Here is a 19,773-nt window from a genome sequence, read left to right on the forward strand (position 1 = left end):
TTCAATTTCCAGAGTTAGCTTCTAACCAACATTATTGCAGAGGAAACCTTGGAAACAGGTCTTCTGTGTACACCAGGGTCTCAGAAACTAGATTTTAAAGACTCTGGTATTGTTTCTCTTTTTTTTTTTTTTTTTTTAAATTCTTAAATACAACCTTACGGCTTTAAGACAATTTCCTAACACTTTGGGGGCCTGACTCATTTTGAAAACTAAGAGTCAGATCATTTGGCTGCTGCTGGTAACAAGTTCTGCATGGGTTAACTTTCCAAAGTGGTTCCATTGCAGGTTTCCCTCTGGTTTTGAGTCAGTTAAAATATCAAGGCTCTTCTCCATAACATTTTAAGCTATAATGACTTCAAAAGTAAACAAATGTTTCTGATAAAATAACGTGTTCAAGAAATTTATTAGATGACAAAGATAACAAAAAATCCTTACTGCTTTTCTTTGTCAATAGCTTCTTCTAGGAATATAGCTGGGCTGGGCATTTATTTGGACTAGTAAACCATGACTCAAAAAGTGGATCTGTTGGCAGTGTAAGCAACTGCTCAGCGGTGGAAGCAATTGCTCAGTGGTGGAAGCAAAAGGCTCACAGTATTTCATAGCTGATTAATCATCATGACAGGCTTGAAGACTAAATGATCTGCCCAGCTCCAGATGTTAGATGTGCATCCACCTCTTGCTGTTCTTCTGGTTCATAGGCAGTAGCCTGGATTGTATATTCTTAAGATAATGATGATCGTTACTGTTCAAAACAAAAAGGATTTGGGCTTTGTAATTCTATCCTATGATAGAGCAGGCTTCTACACAAGATAACACAGTACATACAGTCTAGACATGATGAAATACTGGAAGATCCTTCAGGCAGAGGTGGTGACAGTCTTGCGCATAAAGCTTTGTGACGTTTCCCTTCTCCACTCCCACCTCCCACCAGAACTGTTATCAGTTGCACAAAGGAGGAGCACGAATATGTGGCTGGATCTCTCCCCTCAAGCCCCTGCCATTAAGGGCTGCATTAGCCCCCGTTAAATCAACAACAAAACGCAGCTCCTCTGCGACGGGAGGCAGCATCTGTTTCAACAGCACATGGTAACTCTCCACGGCATTTACAGATAGGAACGGAGAGTGGTGATATGATGAAAGCATAGGAGAACATCACGGTGGCAGAAAGAAGCTACCCAACCCCGTTTAAGGCAGATAAAGAGTGCTACAGGGTCTTCAAGGGTTGCAGGTGATGACAGACATCACTTTAATTCTCATCTAAAAGACGGTCCTCCAAAGAGGGACCAATTTTGTCTTGGGCATCAGTCAGGAAGGACTTCATTGACAGTGGCACTCTGGGAAGGGAACACCCTGCTTTCTGAAGCAACCTGCAGTCTGCTTTTCCTGAGGGCTGATCATTTGTGTTCACAGAAGGTAGATCATGCTTTACTTGGAAGATCTGAGTATCACCACACAAATTGGTTTAGCTGCAGGCATTTCTTATTTTCCCTTTGCATATTTTCCTTGAAAGAGTGAGAGAGTTACTATGGAGTTATTTATTTTCTTTCTTCTGCTATTCTCTTTTGCTAAGTAGTATTCCCCAGCCAACAGAGAGAGTAATCTGCTACTCAGTGGAGAAATTCATTCACCCTTAATCATTTCAACCTTTGAAAAAAGGTTGTCAGATAGCACCTACTGAGGACTTTACAGATTAAAATGCTAACATCACTCTGAATTAATGAAGACAGTTTCATCGACGGCTTTATGTGATTCGGCTAACAATTTTAGCTCTGGCACATCTGCTCTGAAATGTGAAAGGAGTTTAATTCCCTTTCAAGCATCACAGTTCCTTTCAGGTATAAGTTGCTCCTTTTTACTTTACAGTACCTGCATAGTTGATTCGTATATTAAAGCAGCAGTCTTTTCAAATCGAGAAATAATCTCAAATTGTATCTAAATTTTAAGATAGATGCTGAACAACAGCGGGAATAACAAAAATGATAAAAATACCAAGTGCTTCTGTTTTCATTTTTGACCTCCAAGCCTCAGAATGCTTTATGACACCCAGTACTCACGGCTGAGGAAATGGAAGCAACAGAAGGTGAAATGACTCGCCTCAGGTCCTGCAGAAAATGATGGCTAAGGCAGGAACAGCACCCACGCTGCCCGAAAACCCCAGAATAACCTCACCGATGCATCTTTCTAGATGGGACATGGACTGTCGTGACGACGCAAGTGTCTGACGCCGCCTTTTAAAGGTTGATTTACAGAGAAGGCGGAGGAGGTCTGGTTGCACTTACTCCTCTCTGGCTCAGACAGTACTCGCAGTGTACACGTGCAAGTGCGAAGACCATGTGTGACCGGCTCTGATATGCATTATTTATATAACAGTTCTAGTGACTGAAAAACTAATAAATCCACAGCCTGCAGATGATGTGCAGACATACAGACACGTCATCACAAATATCTCTTTATCATGATTCTTCGTCCTTCTTTTTTTCCCTGCTGCAGCACAACCGAGCATCTAGTACAAGAGTTATATGAGCCTCTAGATAAAGAAGCAGCTTGTTTAAATCACAGCGGTTCTCCATACAGCTGACACATAGGAATAAGTGTCGCTTTCCAGGGAAACATTTCTATGTGAATATTTCACATAGGTCAAACTTTGTCAAACCTGTTTGCGGTGCAGTGCTGCAAGGTGCTGCTCAACGCTTCCCTTACTCTCTGAGTGCCCTCGACTCCCAGTGAGCTTTTCAGATCCATGTATTTGGGAAGAAGTAAGTATATGTGAAACACATAGTCTATAACTTTCCATAACAGTGACTGCACAATACAAGAGGTCAAAGCGAGGTTTCTCTCCTGGCGTATTGTAACCACGGTCTATTTATAATTCTACAGTTAATTTAGGGCTTGTATATCCGTGCTAGACAAAGAAGCCTGCCATGTGTAGAAAATGACATGAACTCAATCTTTGCAAACAGTCCCACAGCCTAAAAATGCTTTTGTTAGTACAGTGAACACCTGTACTAATTACACACTTCACTCACTTGGGGGTCATTGCTCATGGCAAAGGTTTTAAATCAGCCACCCCAGGAGACAGACATCATTATATTGCTAGAGCAAGTCATTCTGATCCCGCAAAACTAGGCAACCCTGGAAATACACTCCGAAGTCTCTAAAGGTGAAAGACTGCAATACCCCATTGCTGGGCACAAGAAGACAGTCCAGAACATAAGAATGAAAAGAGAAAATTCAGAGAGTAATCAGATACTGTTGATGGAATCCGAAGGTTAGCATTATTTTTAGATTTAAGCATATGTACTTCTGACTTTCGCGTAAATGACATTTTTTCTATCTCTCATTGTATAGCAACACCTGACCCAGCAAAACTTGCAAACATGTAAGAAATGTCAAATAATTTCATTATATTCACTTAGTGATTCATAGGTGCTATTTACATACCTAAAATTACGCTGGAACTCAAATACCAAGGTCAGCATTCATTTTTTTCACTGATGTAGTTCCCCATTTGAAGTCATCTGCAGTTCTCCCCAGGCGGTCCCTGCTCGCACTGATGCTAATCAGTGCCGGTACTTCCCTTAGCTCGGCATGCAAAACTTGAAGAATCAATGGCATATAATCTTAAAACCAGCATCTAACTGGTCAGAGGGGGGCAGAGATACCTGCATTTCACGTTCCCCTTCTGCCAATATGTCAGACTGCTTGTAAAACCCCTCAGCAGATTTCTCACTGGCAAATCACAGAGTGGAAAGTTACTTTCGTAGGTGCTTCCTTCAATTAAATACTCTCCAAGGTGTCATGCTGGTCTCAATATAAAAGTAGCACCATTTCTACCAAAGGCAAGGAGCCCTGATAGCGTGGGCAGGGTTCTCCACTCGGCTGTTCACAGCCACTCTGCACCCCAGTACCCTACGGTGGGGGAAGAGAAAAAGGGTAGTGGGAGAAGAATTTGTTCAGAAACAACAAAGAACAGGAGCAAGAGCAGAAAAATAATGGAGCAAAGGCAGAGAAGGGATAATTTGAAGCATTCAGCATTTTCACAAATGCCTCTTGGGTGAACGCTAAAAAGGTTTTCAAGGATGCAGATGACCAAATGCACAAATTCTTCATAAGATGCCTAGGAACTCTAACATTCAAGTTAAAGGCAATGAATCATTTCATTTTCTACCAAATTATCTCCAAACTCTTTAATCCGTACTTCACCTTGTACTTACAAGCACACAGTATAAATTTTCACCAACACAGAATCATAGAATCGCCTAGGTTGGAAGGGACCTTTCAGATCATGTAGTCCAACCATCAATCCAACTCTGACAAAAACCATCCCTAAACCATATCTCTGAGCACTTCGTCTACCCGTCTTTTAAATACCTCCAGGGATGGTGACTCAACCACTTCCCTGGGGAGCCTGTTCCAGTGCTTGATAACCCTTTCAGTGTAAAAATTTTTCCTAATATCCAGTCTAAACCTCCCCTGGCGCAACTTGAGGCTGTTTCCTCTTGTCCTACCACTTGTTACTTGGGAGAAGAGACCGACCCCCACCTCGCTACAACCTCCTTTCAGGTAGTTGCAGAGAGCGAGAAGGTCTCCCCTCAGCCTCCTTTTCTCCAGGCTAAACAACCCCAGCTCCCTCGGCCGCTCCTCATAAGACTTGGTCTCCAGACCCCTCACCAGCTTCATTGCCCTTCTCTGGTCCTGCCCCAGCACCTCAGCATCTTTTTTGTGGTAAGGGACCGAAAACTGGACACAGTACTCGAGGTGGAGCCTCACCAGTGCCGAGTACAGGGGGACGATCACTTCCCTAGTCCACATGTAGATGCAAATTTTTTCTTCCATTCGTGTGACCCTTTTCTGCCAGATTCATTAGGCAACATGAGAAATAAAACCATCCCTTGAGCTCTGTGTTACCCCATGAACCTCTCTCTCCCTCCACTGAGACTCAGGAGTGGGGACATGTTTTGCAACAACGTCTCCTAAATATACAATAGTCCCAATTTGCTTCTCTTCCACCCCAGAGTAAGTGAGGAGTGAATTTATTGATGTCAATGGGATTAAGGTAGTAAAAATGCCCTGAAAAAGAAGATCACTGTCAGCAGTCAGAGGAGAACACATCAAAGGCTTGTCCATTTGCACACAGCATATCCCCTATAGTAATAAGATAGAGTAAATAGCACATATAACTGCGAAGAACTCACATTACTAAGTGGTACATTGTTTAAAGCGGATCTTTCTTCAGTGCACAAATAGGCAGTGTTTTCTTTTACTCTTTTAAAAAACAACCCTGTCATAGAAATTCTAGCCATGTCTTCATTCTTACGTTATTTAAATTTCCTAAAACTGCACAACTTCATAGAAAACATACTATAAAAGAAAAAAATAATCCCAACAAACAGAAACCACCAAACCTGGCAGGATATATTCAGAGAAACTACAGTTTTGGAAAAGAAATGGCAAGGTTTTTAGCATATGCTGTAAAAGTAATGACAACCAAAAGGTTATCTAAAGTGTAATTTACAGAAATGTGCTTGCATTGTTTGCAGATAAAACAATGCCGAGGCCATGTGTAAAAGTCCCGAACTGCAGGACAGTAATGAGTTTGTGAATCAGGACTGTACATTCCCCGTGCTGTGAATGTGGGAGCCATCAGGAGCACACACGATTGAGTCAGCAGTTACCAAGACACATACATACAGTACAGGCCACTCAAGTCTCCAAACTGCCATTTATCATTTCCTGAGAGAACAGTTTCTTGGCAAGTCTCCTTTAAAAACATTTTTTTTTCCAAAACAACCGACCATTCCAGCAGGCTATGAATACCACTATAATTTGGTCTATTTTTCATATCAAGTAGACTATGGGCTTTGGTTTTCAGTTAATTAAAGAAACCTTCTTTTCAGATTTCCAAACGTTGCTTGCAGCAGGGTACATCCCACAATGAGCCAGCTTTAAAACAGTGCCAGTCGCAGCCTGAACCGTACGGAGAAGGTGAAAAAAAAAAAAAAAAAGACATAAACCCCACAATGGTTTGAAGTTGCAAAGCCCAGCTTACATAACGCCAAATTTCATCGCGCTGCCAAACTCTTAACTTTCGTCTCTGATGAAAACAGCCGTCCTGGGCTCGGCTGTATTTCATACTCCAGAATGTGTAATGGCTCAGAGCTGTCTGTAAGAATTTGAGCTCTATCTGTTGTTGTTGTTGTTGTTGTTGTTGTTGTTATTACTCCTCCTATTCCTCCTACTATTACTACACACTAATAGCATTTAGGGGCCTTGTCTGAGATCAGAGCCCTGATGGGTTATGAATTGTTCGCACACAGAGAGAGAATCAGCCCTTGCCTTGAAAAATGCATGATCTAAATAGATGAGATAAAAAAAAGGGGTGGGACAAAGATCGTATTTTCATTCCTGTTTTATACATATGGAACTGAGATACGGAGGGATTAAATGTCTTGCCTGTGCTCACACAAAAAATATCTGGGGCAAAAGCTAGGAATTGAACCAAAGTTTTCAAGTTCAAATCAGCTTCGTCTTCCTTCATTAACCCTATGCTTACTAACTGCAAGACTGTAGTCAAATCTGTATTTATAAGCTGAGACATCAGAGCCACTTCCAGCCTTTGGGCACACAGGGCCTAAGCACAGAAGGAGAACAACATGCCTCTAACCTCTTGCAAGAATATATAAGTTCACATAGCAATAGTTACTTGTGGCCTTGCTTCTTGAAGCATTAGAAAAGCCAAACTTAGGAAATAAAGTCCCATATTTTGATTTCCTATTTGGTGAAGGAAGTCTGGATGCTGCTATTTCTCTGCAGAGTCCTCTGTGCAAGCGGCCACAGAAACAACAAACTGTGCCATGCTTCAGGAAAAAAGCAAATAACCACTTAATGGGTTTCTCTAACTATATGACCTGCACTTCACACATTCTTACTAAAAAAAGAAAAGGAAAAAAAAAGAGTAGTTATACACGTGTCAGTAAAGAACTACTATATTACCTTGTCTTCAGAAAACTTTTGTCTTCTGAAAAAAACAAGTAGTTTTCTACTTCAGAAGTAGTTTTCTTCTGAGAATCAAGTAGTTTTATTTATTTTTTAAACTGGTATTTAGAATCATAGAATATATCAAGTTGGAAGAGACCCACGAGCATCCTTGAGTCCAACTACCTTTTCCTCACAGGACTACCTAAAACTAAACCATATGTCTAAGAGCACCATCCAGACACTCCTTGAACTCTGACAGGCTTTTGTGCCCTGACCACTGCTCTGGGGAGCCTGCTCCAGTGACCAGCCACCCTCTCAGTGAAGAACCTTTTCCTGATGACCAATCTGAACTTCCCTTGATGCAGCTTCATTCCATTTCTTCGTGTCCTATAGCTGATGACCAGACAGAGGAGATCAGCACCTTCCCCTCCACTGTCCCTCTCTACCCTAAGAAGGTGTGATTTTGGAGGCTCTTACTTTGGCCAAATAAAAAGTCAAGGTTTTGTTTTCTTGTTGGTTGACTTGTTCGTGTGTTTTTTTTAAGAGAAAGAATAAATGTACTTGAAATTAAGACAACTTCACAACAAACTTCAAGTCTTCATTCCAAAGTAGGGATATAGGAGAGCATCTCAAAACACTTACACGATTTAAAAATAATTACAATAATATGGGAATAATTATGTGTCTCTCTCTAACTTTCTTCTTGGAATGGCTGAAGCTTTTCAGCTGAAATATCCCCCAAAATTTTAGTCCGAGATGCCCAAAATGGGAAACTTCAGGTCATATGGTTGAAGTTTCACACAACTAAAACAAAGTCTTGTAGTGGGAAATGTCTTATAAAGTTTTGGTAAGGCTCCGAAGCACTCCCAACGCCCAAGAACAAGCAGGTGAATACACATAATAAATCCCAACATACATTTTCATGGGAGACAAACTGGGCTTCATTACTTGGCTTCAGTACCACACTTTTTGGTTATTTTTACAGAAGAGAGGACTGTCATTATTTGCCTTGGTCAGTAAAGAGAGTTTCTGTTGCATGGGAAATTATGGCATATCACAATTTTTTTAACCTCTCAAAATATTGAGATATTTCGAGAAGTGGAAACTGCAAATTATTTTGATTTGGAAACACCTACATGGTTTTAGCTTTGTGATGAATGTTGATAGTACCGAAACATTTCACTAAAAAAGTAAAAACCCTGTCACTATCCCAAAGTGCCTAAAAGGAGTAAAAAGACAACCAAACAGACTAAGTGCAGCATTTCAATGTCCTTGGATTAAAATACTGACCCCAATGAAAAAGTCTAAATCAATGATTCCAGGAATGTCTGACTGAAAATGTTATCCAAAGAGCCTTGTTCACATGTGACAGAGGTTTCTAATGAGACTTCTGTTTTTTTCCAAAATGATAATTTTTTGACAGCTCTAAGATCAGGTGTTTAGGACTTCTTACTTTTTTAATAACCCCCCTTCTCCCTGACAAAACCTGACCATTTCGCAGTCCTTCCTTGCCATTAGCTTGCCCTCCTGAGATGTTGACACAAGTGCCTGCTCATTTGGGAAGCGCTTTGGAGTGGGCGTCTGAAGAAATGCCTGTCATGAGGGCTATCAGTTTTAAAATCACTTACAAAACTGAAGAATTTCCTGTTTCTGTAAGTAGCTCTAACTAGCTCTTTCCAGCAGAAATCCCAGGAGAGGCAAGTTGTTTTTCCCTGTACAGAACTGCTAGAGTTAATGCTGCAAAATAATGGGGCTGCCAAAAACCTATGCATTGTCCTTGGATGGTTGAAGACCACCTTTCCACCTCCGGCTTTGCCTGAGGTGAGCAGGTAGCAAATCCTACCAGGGAGCCTTCCAAAGCAGACCGCGTTTTGGGATCACTGTATGAAAATACAATAGGATGGGTGTCCTCTAAAGCCAGTGAGACCTTTGCCATTGACTTTAAAAGGAGCAGAAGCACAGCCGAGCATAATTATTTTTTATCAACAACATATTTACTTTAGGATTAGCCCCAGGAGCACTCAGGTCAGGCCTGGCCCTGGAGGCGCTTCAATCTGAACAGTCAATTAGTGTCAATGTTAGTCTACTTTCTCAAGTTTTGATAACAAAGTCTCTCCAAGACTTTTAGTTGTGGAAATGGATGGAAAATGTAAATCTATCCAATTATTAGAGGTGAAAATTTTCCATTAAACTCTTGTGTTGTTCAGTTTTGGTGATACAAGAAACCATCTTGCTCCTATAGCCCAATTTGTTAAGCCAGTCTTGTACATATTGATCTGATTAACAGGGAAAATACAGAGGGGAAAGAAAACAGTAAGAGCTGGTCATGTGGTTTTATGAGACACGGGTCAAAAATCTTCACCCCGATTGTCTCTTGAGGACTGTATCAAACTGTGGTTTACCAAGAATATCCTGGCTGTAGAAGAAACCCAGCGAGATCTGTAAACTGCAGGGGATAACACTGAGCTCCATGACACAACTGGCAATACTAACCGAGACTGACAACCACACCTGACCAGACTAAAACATCACCAGAAACATCGTGTAGAGGGAATTTAACATGGAAAAGGAAGACGCTGAGGATCGCTGTGCGGAAAATCCCCTCGCACAGGGCAATTCTGGAAAACATGGGGTGCACTGCTCTTTGAAGGAACCTTGCTCGGGGACTCCAGCGTGTTCTGTCTGCTTCCAAGGGATGCTTGCACCTTGATTTGTATTCAGTGAGTTAATACAGATAACACTTATTTCCTGGAAATCAGGGTGTGCCTGCTGACTGTCTGAAATGCTTTCTTAATGAAACCTTTACCTCAGCTGGGCTCTTGTACCAGGCTGCCGACTCAGCTGCTGGAGACCCTCCTCCACCATCCATAGGGACGTCCTTCTTTCGCTATAGAGGTTTCTATACCATTTTTTAAATTGTGTTTTCTAGGCAGGCTCTCTACTCTATGTAACTATGACATTGTTTCTGATACGAATGGTCCTCCTTGCCACCAACCTCCTCCCTGCCTTTCCCCCAAAATAAAAAATCCTGGTTGAAAACCAAAACAAATAGTAGATTTTTATCACACAGAATTTGTTAATAATACTTTCCCTGAAATAGTTCCCAGGCCTTTTTTAATGCTCGAATAAAGGCCCAAACATTTACAGCCAGCACTCTAAGCCAACTAATAATTTATTTGAGCCATACTGAAAAGCTCAAGAGGGATTTTGAATGAAAAATTTAGTGAATAAACTGATAGCCAAATACTGCCTTGGAGTCCTGCCACTGTAATACACTGGATGCACGGAGCTCTGTCGGTGACCAAGGCCTACGCTGAAAAACAGTCAATCAGATGATAGTTAAGTCTTGTCAATCTGAAGTAGAAAAGATAATGCCTTTTAGTAAACCGTGAGCCTTAATATCTCCTAACTTCTCCTAACCCACACAGATGACTGGGTGTTAAACTCCTACTGCTTTCAAGAAAATTAAAAACAAAGAAAGAAAAAGATATTTAATCATTTGACAATAAGATAAGAACTCTGCTTTCAGAACTTCATGGGAAACTTACTACATGGAGGATTCCCAAACATAGTTTTACTGAGTGTTACAGAATATGCATGTACAGACTAGGATTAAATCCTGTAGCACCAATACTAACCAAGAAAAGACAGGTTTTTTTAAAGTCACTTCATAACTTTAAAATTGCTTCAAGGTAGCTAAAACAAGGTGATTTTCAGGGCTCAGGCTGCCATCTTGCCAAATGTAAAATAAAATATATGTCAAGAAGTAAAGAATTTTAGAGCATGTAAAGAAACAAACCCCTCGACTTAGTCTTTAAAATGTCTTTAAATTTATTATTTTGCAGCTTCATGAACTTAAGACCATGAAAAATGTAATTCTGTAACTGAAAAGACTTTTTCTCCCTCCTTTTGTTTTGTCTCAGATTGTTCACCCTGTTTGGTAGCTAAAATAAAATGGATTCATATAAGAAGAGCAACATGAAAAAATAGTCTTTACAATTTACTGCACAGTAGTTTGTTTCCAATATTGCAATAGATTGGAGTTTCGAGCACCCTGTGGCTTTGGCTGGACCGAGAGGACTGGTTTAGCCTTGATTTGAACCTGCTGTTTACGACACACTGTAAGCCCTTCCCATACGGCAGACTTTTAGTGAGGGCTGTGTGAAAAAACCCTCACTGCTAACCAAAACCAGGAAAAAGTAAAACACTTTGCATGTGTGTATTTCTTTTTACAATTCCTTTTGAGTGTAAAAACAAAAGAATTTATATTCTGAGAAAATGTACATTTTTTTCTGACAAAATAATCGTGCTGCTCTTACGCTTGCTTTTTGGCTTGCATGTAACGTACAAAAGATGTGAGAAATTTCAGTTGTAGCCTATGGAGAGACTGGATGGCCAAGTTGTTGCGGTCTTTGCAGCTTTACTGAGCTGGGCTCCCGGTGCCTTTTAAACATTCTGTCCCATTAACCACCTTGGGGATATTCTGCACATGAGTGTAGATAATTGATTGTTTCACCTTCTGAACTACTCGGAGATCTGGAAATTACTTTCAACAAGCAAACAAACTGTTGGAATCATCTCTGGAACTTATCTCAACCTCTGGAGACTCCAACGTTGAGCTAAATCCACCAGGAAGCCTGGACTTGTATTTCAGCACTTCTGTTTCTAAGTACAACCCAGAGTCAGAGATGAAAATTAAAAGGGAAAACAATTTATAGCTAGAAACAATTCAAAGATAATTTAGCAGAGGCTAAATTGTATAGCATTTCATGCGTCCCAATCGTCCCTTTACTGCGTACGCTTAAGCCCTAACCGAGACTTATGGATGGGAATAACTATGTGCACTGAGAATATTCCTCATCCACTTCGATGGTATTTCTCAGGGTGCAGCGAGATAAGCACAAAGGTATGTCTTGGTGATGCTTGGGCACTAGAACACACTCCATCTGAGAGCTGCAAAACAACTTGAAGAAGAAAGTTGCTGTCATAATTAAAAGTACACAGTGTGGGCTCATGAGATTTGGGTTAGTAAGATGTTGAGTGGATTGCTTGAGAGAGATATCTCTGAAGTATGTAAAGAATTTAACTACTAGTCCCATGGTTTCACTTCATTTTCTCATCCTCAACTGTGCGCGCTTTTCCCTGTTGCCACAGTACCCGAAGTGTAACATACTTTTTTGACTCATAACGACACTGTCATGGACATAAACGCATCCTGTCTGCTGAGCGTTCACATTAGGCCAATAGACGCCTACCAGCTATAGAGGTGGGAGGAAAACAGATTTACAATTGCAAAGGTGGAGTGGAGCCTCCCAAATAGAAATGAACTGGAAGCAAACTCCTGAACTTTGGGAAAGTTTAAATCTGTCTTTTCTCAACTCGCAGCACTCTGACTCAATACTCATCTCAATGGCTCACTGCAGTTTGGGGAGACAGGGAATAATATTTTTATTATTCCCATTCTACAGATGGTCGAAGCGAAGCACTGCAAGGTTTATTGACTTACTCAGAGTTGCACAGCATGCTTGAATGGAAGCAGAACCCCAGCTGGCCTGATTCCCACTCCTGGGCTTTTAGCCGTTACACTGTCTTTGCTCTTTTTAACATCTGATTATTTTACTACTCTAATCAGCTCCCAATTTTATACTCAATTTATTTCTTTAAGTTACATTAAACCCCTTTGTCACGACACCCAGACAAAACTACAGACATCTTTTTCCAGCAAAGCATGGGCAGAAATTGAGTTTCTTTTGTTTAAATGCAAACAAGCATAGGGTCAGTGAGAGGATCCAGCCACCGAGATATTAATTCTCTCCTCATTTTCATGTTCACAACATGAATTAAATTAAGAGCAGAAATTAGTCATCAGTATCTTCACTGTATTTACTGCAAAACTAATAAAACATCACATTTGAAATGCTTGTTACTGCATACTTTTGTTAGCATATCACCTCTCCCAGTACCAATGACTGAACAAGTAACACAGCACAGTAATGTTTTCCCTGTATGACTCTCTTCTTAAGCAAATATGAAATAGCTGGATCTTGGCTGAGGCTGTTATATAACAGCAGGAACACTGGTGAAGCATCTTCCAAAAGTGAGTTATTTATCTGGCCAGGGAGCTTTATTTCTTTTTTTTTTTTTTCCCTTCCCTTTTTTTTTTTCTTTTCTCTCTTTCTTTCTGTGCGCGCTCGTGAACCTGACCCAACTTGTTTCCAGAAGAGACTCTGCGGTTGTTGTTGCCAGACAATGCCTGCAATCATTTTTCTCCAGCCATACATCCAAGCTGGGGGGAAGGGCGAGGGGGAAGGAAGAGAGAAAAGCTCTTTTGTTTGGAAGTGTGAAGAGCTCTGTGGAAACACGTCTCTTCAGGGTAGATTTAAGTTGCAAAACTGATAAGAAAAAAAACAACATAATGATTTCCTTCTGCTTGCTGTGCCTACCCTCCAAGCACTCTCCTCTGCTCCTGGTGCCCATTAGGAATGAGATAACTCTTGAAGAAAAGACCCTCCCATACCTCAGTGGAGATGAATATATTCACTGCATGCATTTTTTTTTTTAGGTTTTCTAACATTTGATAAAATTTTTGTCCCTGTAATTCTCCCCCACGCCACCACCAGGTACTTCCCAGAAGGGCTCCTGTCTCCACATTAAACTGATGGAGTGTCCCAACGTATCTGACAATCTCTGCTGGCCAGGCTGCTGTGTTCAAAACTGATGGACTGGGGGGCTTCCAGGGGGGAGAACCAGGGCTTGTTTGGAGGCTCTCTTCCATCCAGAGTCCAAAACTTATGAGCTGGGGAAACTGCTACTGGCCAGAAACCAGCTCAGAGAAGTTTTAATCGAAAAAAAGAAAATCTCTTAATGGCTTAGCAATAAAACCATGGGATCTGCTGAAGCATCTGAGAGTTAGAGAGAGTTAGCTTGCTGCTGATTCAACTTGGTTCACAGAACTGAAGGAAAAGCATCGCACATAAGCGAAAAGGGAGTAGGTTGCAAAAGCGGTATGTAAGAAGCGATGGAGCATCCAACAGGCAAAAGCTCTTGATCGTAAGGAGAGCAGGAAAACAAGCCGAACGGTTCTTTCCACACAAATTAATTAAATAAATAATATTCCTGCCAAAAAGTTGCCAACCACCTTCAAACTGAAGCGTAACGTGTTCACACTGGATCCGCCTAGGAACGTAGCAGTTCCTGTCCATTCCTGTTTACAAACTTCTTTTTTTTTTTTTAATTGAATAAAAAAAGTGCCTTTGCTTTGGAAAGAATTTTCTAGTGTGTGACTACTCTAATACATAATAAATCAGTCTGCTTAATCTTTTTATGAAAGATGAACAAAATAGATTGGTTTTTGTTCAAGTTTGTTCTAGAAAAAAGCTGGACCTAATCCTTTCATAACAAGCCCTGAATCTGTTCAGGCACTACTTTAGCCATTTTTCAGAGAAAATACGCACACCTAAGCTCCAAAGCACCCATGCTGCTAATTGGGATCCTGCTATGCTAGGCTAATTTGTTAGACCAGGTTTCTTTTCTCTTTAAGAATGTATGATAAGAAACAAATGGGAATGAACAATCAGAGGAAATCCTACAGTTAACTTGGGGAAAGGGTATTTTCTACTTTAAATGGATGTGCAGCCAATAATGCGCATAAGGTGATGCAGCGGAGCATCATCATTTTACCAGCCCGCTGCCAGGTTCCACTGTTTTGCTGTTTCAAATGAAAACTCACTGCACGAGTGTTATTCTGTCTCTCTGGTCCAGGTGAATAACGTCCTTCAGAAAGGCAGGATGGCTTGTTTCCTAAAGGCTGTGGAAGCCTTTTCACCTTCAGAGTGCCTGTCTGAACCCAACGCTAGGCAGTACTGACCCAAGTACTCTTCTTCCCTGAACACATACAGGAGTTTGGGGCCTCAGTGCAGTTTTCCCTGGCTCAGGTGTCAGCAGCAAGAGTTTTTGTTCTGCTGAACCTTGGACACATAATTCTGGATTGATGAACTCTGCTAAAACACACGGGAGAGGCTTGAGTTGACTAGAGTTATCTCCAGTGCAGTCAAACCTGCCTATACTAACTTTGAAAAGAAAAGGAAAATTTACATTTTCCCTCCTCTCTGCCTCTATGACAGAGTTTTGCCTTTCTACATGGTTAAAAACCACGTAGAGGTTAAAAACAAACGTATGGGGTATTCTTCAGCTTTCATTATGTGGTAGAGAGGAAAATATGCCTAGAGGATACTTCTCTCACTAATCCTAATCAAATTAATCAGTTACTTCTACGGATTAGTAACTTAAGGAAAAAAAGGTAGGCTGAGGTAGGGGCTCATGTAGATGAAAGTATCTACCACATCATGAAGAAACTTGATACATTCTTCGCTTACAAAGTACGTCTCAATACTCTGGAGGCATCTGGAAACTCACACGTTCCTTTTGAAACGCTTTTACTTTCATTTTCTTCAAAATTACTAACATTTTTAATGTTGGTTTGGTTTTTTTTTTTTTTCAACTTAGAAAAAACACCACCCAAAACCCAGAAAAAAATTTCATGGTTTTAAGGAATAGCCATAAACAACTTCAGGGGCTTTTTTGGACATCTGATGCACACAGACCTTTCTCCACAAACACAGAGGGTGATGATAACATGAACCTTTGGCACTGATGGAGCCAAAGGAATGCGTAAGTTTGTACTGCTGATGATACCAGCCTCCTCCTCACAACTTCTGTGAAGGACATGGGAGAGGAATAATGTCCCCATCCCTTTACGTTGATCCAATGAGCAGGTCAGACAGCATGCAGCTGACAAACATTTCTTGAGGGCAGGGAAGATTGCTTTTGTTTCCATACGCAGACCAGGGTCCTGGCTTCGGACCAGACCTCCCTCCTGTGACATCTCTTGGGCCAGCAGACCTCTCTCTTACCTAGATGTGGTTCAGAGGCCAGCAGAACTCAACTAGAGATCAATATTTTTTTTATTAACTTTTTTGGGGCAAATTGTACAACAGCTTCATATATCGAGCTCTGCAGATGTGTCAGCACACTGCTGTTTTTACACAACATGCAATGATAAATCACTGATCCTAAGCTAGCTTCTGTCCTTCACAGAAGTTTCCTGTTCTGAAAGCCCTCCTGTGCCTGATAGGTTCATCAGCCGCTGGAGAGATTGTGAATAAACTCTTCTTTATTTATGACGTGCTGTTCACTCCTCTGGACATGTGTTCTGCTTAGTTTTACAGCTGTAGAAATCCTTCAGTAAACAGATTCCTATTTAATCATGGCACAGGACAAGAGCGTCAGAAAATGCTGTTACTCCAGGAGCAGAGAAGTGACTGATACAGGGGCAGAGTCCTGAGACTTATATACTGAATACTATCACAAAAAACACTCATGTATTTCACACCAAGTACTACCTTCGACATACTTACAATGCCAGGAACAAGCCACTTTGTAAACCAGCGCTCAGAGAATGTAATTTTTTGCACTAATTAAATACAAGAGGGGGAAATAACACTGTAAGTTCCCTGCTCACATAGCTAACGGCTAGACTTTATGAAAGGAGTTATTCAGATAAGTAATAGCCTCCGGCTAATCTTTTCCTGAAACTATACAGAAGGCAATAACCTCGTACAAGCCTGAGCCAGCTGTCCCTTCCGCTTACATCTTCAACTTGCCTGACAGTAAATTTGTTTTTCCTTTTATCAAACAAGCCTTAACTGACCATTTTATGGCGGCTGATCCAGCTTCCACTGAAGTCAATGGCAATTGAATTGTGTCCTTAAAATACTTAGAAAGAAAATGAAAATTACCTGAAAACACTACACAGGCAGAAAACATTACAGTGAGTACGTATCTTAAGCAAGGTAACAGGCACACAGAACGACGTATATAATTTCTAAAGGACACGGAGGCAAGTTCAAAAATTGTTCTAGTTCTACATGATACCTCAAACCAAAGGTAGATTTACTTTCATCTTAGTTGAAAGACACAGAGGAAAATCCCTTCTCAATCATAAGTGAGTAATTACAAAATGCTTGCAGTGACAAACATTTTCCATTTCAAATCCTTTCTTAAAAGTTAATTTCACAAGTATGAAGTCTATGTGTCAATGTCTAACTTAGCCCTCTTTTGAACTTAGTTCCCTATGAATGCAATGACCCCCAGAAGATTAGCACGGCCCCTGCACAAGGATGACACGCAAATTTGTGAAGCGTTCCATGTTTTTTTTGTCTCACCTCCATGCCTGGTAAGATTATGGAGCAGACCCTCCTGGAGGCACTGATGAGGCAGAAGAATAACGAAGACGTAATTGGGTACAATCAACACAGCTTCACCAAGGGCAAATCGTGCCTGACAAACCTGGTGGCCTTCTATGAGAAGGTCACTACATCCATAGACAAGGGGAGAGCAACTGACGTCATTTACCTGGACCTGAGCAAAGCCTTTGACACTGTCCCACATGACATCCTAGTCTCCAAGCTGATAAAATATGGGTTTGATGGACTGACAATTCAGTGGATAAAGAACTGGCCTGACGGCTGCACCCAAAGAGTGGCTGTCAATGGGTCCATGTCCAAGTGGAGGCCAGTGACAAGTGGAGTCCCTCAAGGATCAGTACTGGGACCGGTCTTGTTTAACATCTTCATCAGCGACATGGACAGTGGCATAGCGTGCACCCTCAGCAAGTTTGCCGACGACACCAAGCTCTGTGGGGTGGGTGACACGCCGGAGGGAAGGGATGCCAACCAGAGGGACACTGAGAGGCTGGAGAGGTGGGCCCATGCCAACCTCATGAAGTTCAACAAGACCAGGTGCAAGGTCCTCCATCTGGGTTGGGGCAATCCCAAGCACCAATATAGGCTGGGCAGTGACTGGCTTGAGAGCAGCCCTAAAGACAAGGACTTGAGGGTGCTGGTAGACAAGAGGCTCAACATGAGCCGTCAGTGTGCACTAGCAGCCCAGAAAGCCAATCATATCCTGGGCTGCATCAGGAGAAACGTGGCCAGCAGGTCAAGGGAGGCAATTCTCCCCCTCTACTCCACTCTCGTGAGACCCCACCTGGAGTACTGCATCCAATTCTGGAACCCCTACTACAAGAGAGATGTGGAGGTGCTGGAACGTGTCCAGAGAAGGGCCACGAGGATGATCAGAGGGCTGGGGCACCTCTCCTATGAGGACAGACTGAGAGAGTCGGGGTTGTTCAGTCTGGAGAAAAGAAGGCTCCGAGGAGACCTTAGAGTGGCCTACCAGTGTCTTAAGGGGGCCTACAAGAAAGCTGGTGAGGGACTTTTTAGGATGTTGGGTAATGGCAGGACTAGAGGGAATGGATTAAAACTAGAGATGGGTCGATTCAGACTGGACGTTAGGAAGAACTTCTTCACCACGAGGGTGGTGAGACACTGGAACAGGTTGCCCAGAGAGGTGGTGGACGCCCCATCCCTGGAAGTTTTCAAGGCCAGGCTGGACGGGGCTCTGAGCAACCTGATCTAGTGGGAGATGTTGGAACTAGGGGGATTGGAACTAGATGATCTTTAAGGTCCCTTCCAACCCTAACAATTCTATGATTCTATGATCTATGATTCTATGATCCTTGGGAGAGAGCGGGTCTGTTCCTAACAACAGTAAACCTGGAGAAGCTTAAGAAGCCACAGAAAAACTGCAGTGCAGAAATGTGGTGTGAATGTACGCTAGAGGAGTCCTTTACACACTTATACCACGTGCATGAACAGTAACAACCATTATGATCATTTTTATGGTGTATTTATCACCATAGTTCAAGAAAAGACCAATCTGATCAGGACTCCAGGTGTGCTAGACTCCATATTGGAAACAGAAAGAGAACAAGGGGAAAGACAGTTCCTGCTTCGTATGTTTTCTAGTCCAAGTGTCACACGGTGACAACAAATAGATGGGGGACAACAAGGAGACAATAGACAGCACAATAGACAGTTAATCTGGCATGAGTTTTACAGAAGGATCTGATGGAGAATGACTCTGAGCAGACATATATGTGTATATATATATCTCTATATATGAGACAAAGTACAGATGGGCTTCTCTAATGATCTAGGAAGTAGGTGATGCAAGCTGGTGTGAGTGATGAGCCAAAGGCAAGATGACAGACAAGAAGGAGATAGATCATGAAAAGTCTTGAAAATGAATATAAGTGCCATATACTCAGTATGACGGCGAAAGAGTTAGAAGGATGCAAAGAGAAGGTTGAAACATCAAAGCTGTGGACTTGGAAACTTGGAAATAGCAACAGATACTTTCATGAAGTAAGACAGGGTGAAATAGTTTCTTTTAACATCAGAGAAAATAATGTTGCAATAACTGAAATGTAGATGGCAACAGCCTAAACAAGTCTTAATATTAAGTAACAACAATAAATAATATGGTGTGACCCAACGAAATACAAAACGCTAGGTATTTTAGGCTGAGTTTTCATCTGGGATAAATCACTATTTCCACTGAAAAAATGGTGTTATAGCAGCTTACACCAGGTAAATACCTATGTCCTCACAATTCTACAAAATCAAAACACTTTAAAAAATGTATGAAGTTTTGGAAGTTACGCTGTCTTGCTTGGAAAGGGATAAGTTGAGTATGCTTTTAACATCATGGAAGAAAAATCACATAAGGTTCTATGCTGTTACTCAGTTTTGCAATATTAAGTTCTGTACTATAAAAACACACTCTTTAAAGATTACAAATTCTGGCATCACGTGTCCATAACTCATGTTACAAATGTTTAGAATTACAGCTGTATTTACTTTTCTTCTCATTTTTTTGGTGTTTTTTTTTCCT

The 19,773-nt window shown here is 41.4% G+C and overlaps 1 protein-coding gene and 1 non-coding gene across 5 annotated transcripts in view; one reads left to right on the plus strand and one right to left on the minus strand.

Annotated features, from left to right (window-relative positions):
* KCNQ1 (potassium voltage-gated channel subfamily Q member 1) overlaps window positions 1-19,773 on the minus strand; it is a 363,171-nt gene that overhangs the window by 13,916 nt on the left and 329,482 nt on the right. The window lies entirely within an intron of this gene.
* On the plus strand, window positions 17,080-17,191 carry LOC128909690 (U6 spliceosomal RNA). Its single transcript, XR_008466465.1, has one exon. It is a non-coding gene; the product is annotated as a U6 spliceosomal RNA (small nuclear RNA).

This window comes from Rissa tridactyla, chromosome 4, assembly GCF_028500815.1.
Source record: "Rissa tridactyla isolate bRisTri1 chromosome 4, bRisTri1.patW.cur.20221130, whole genome shotgun sequence".
NCBI lineage: Eukaryota > Metazoa > Chordata > Aves > Charadriiformes > Laridae > Rissa > Rissa tridactyla.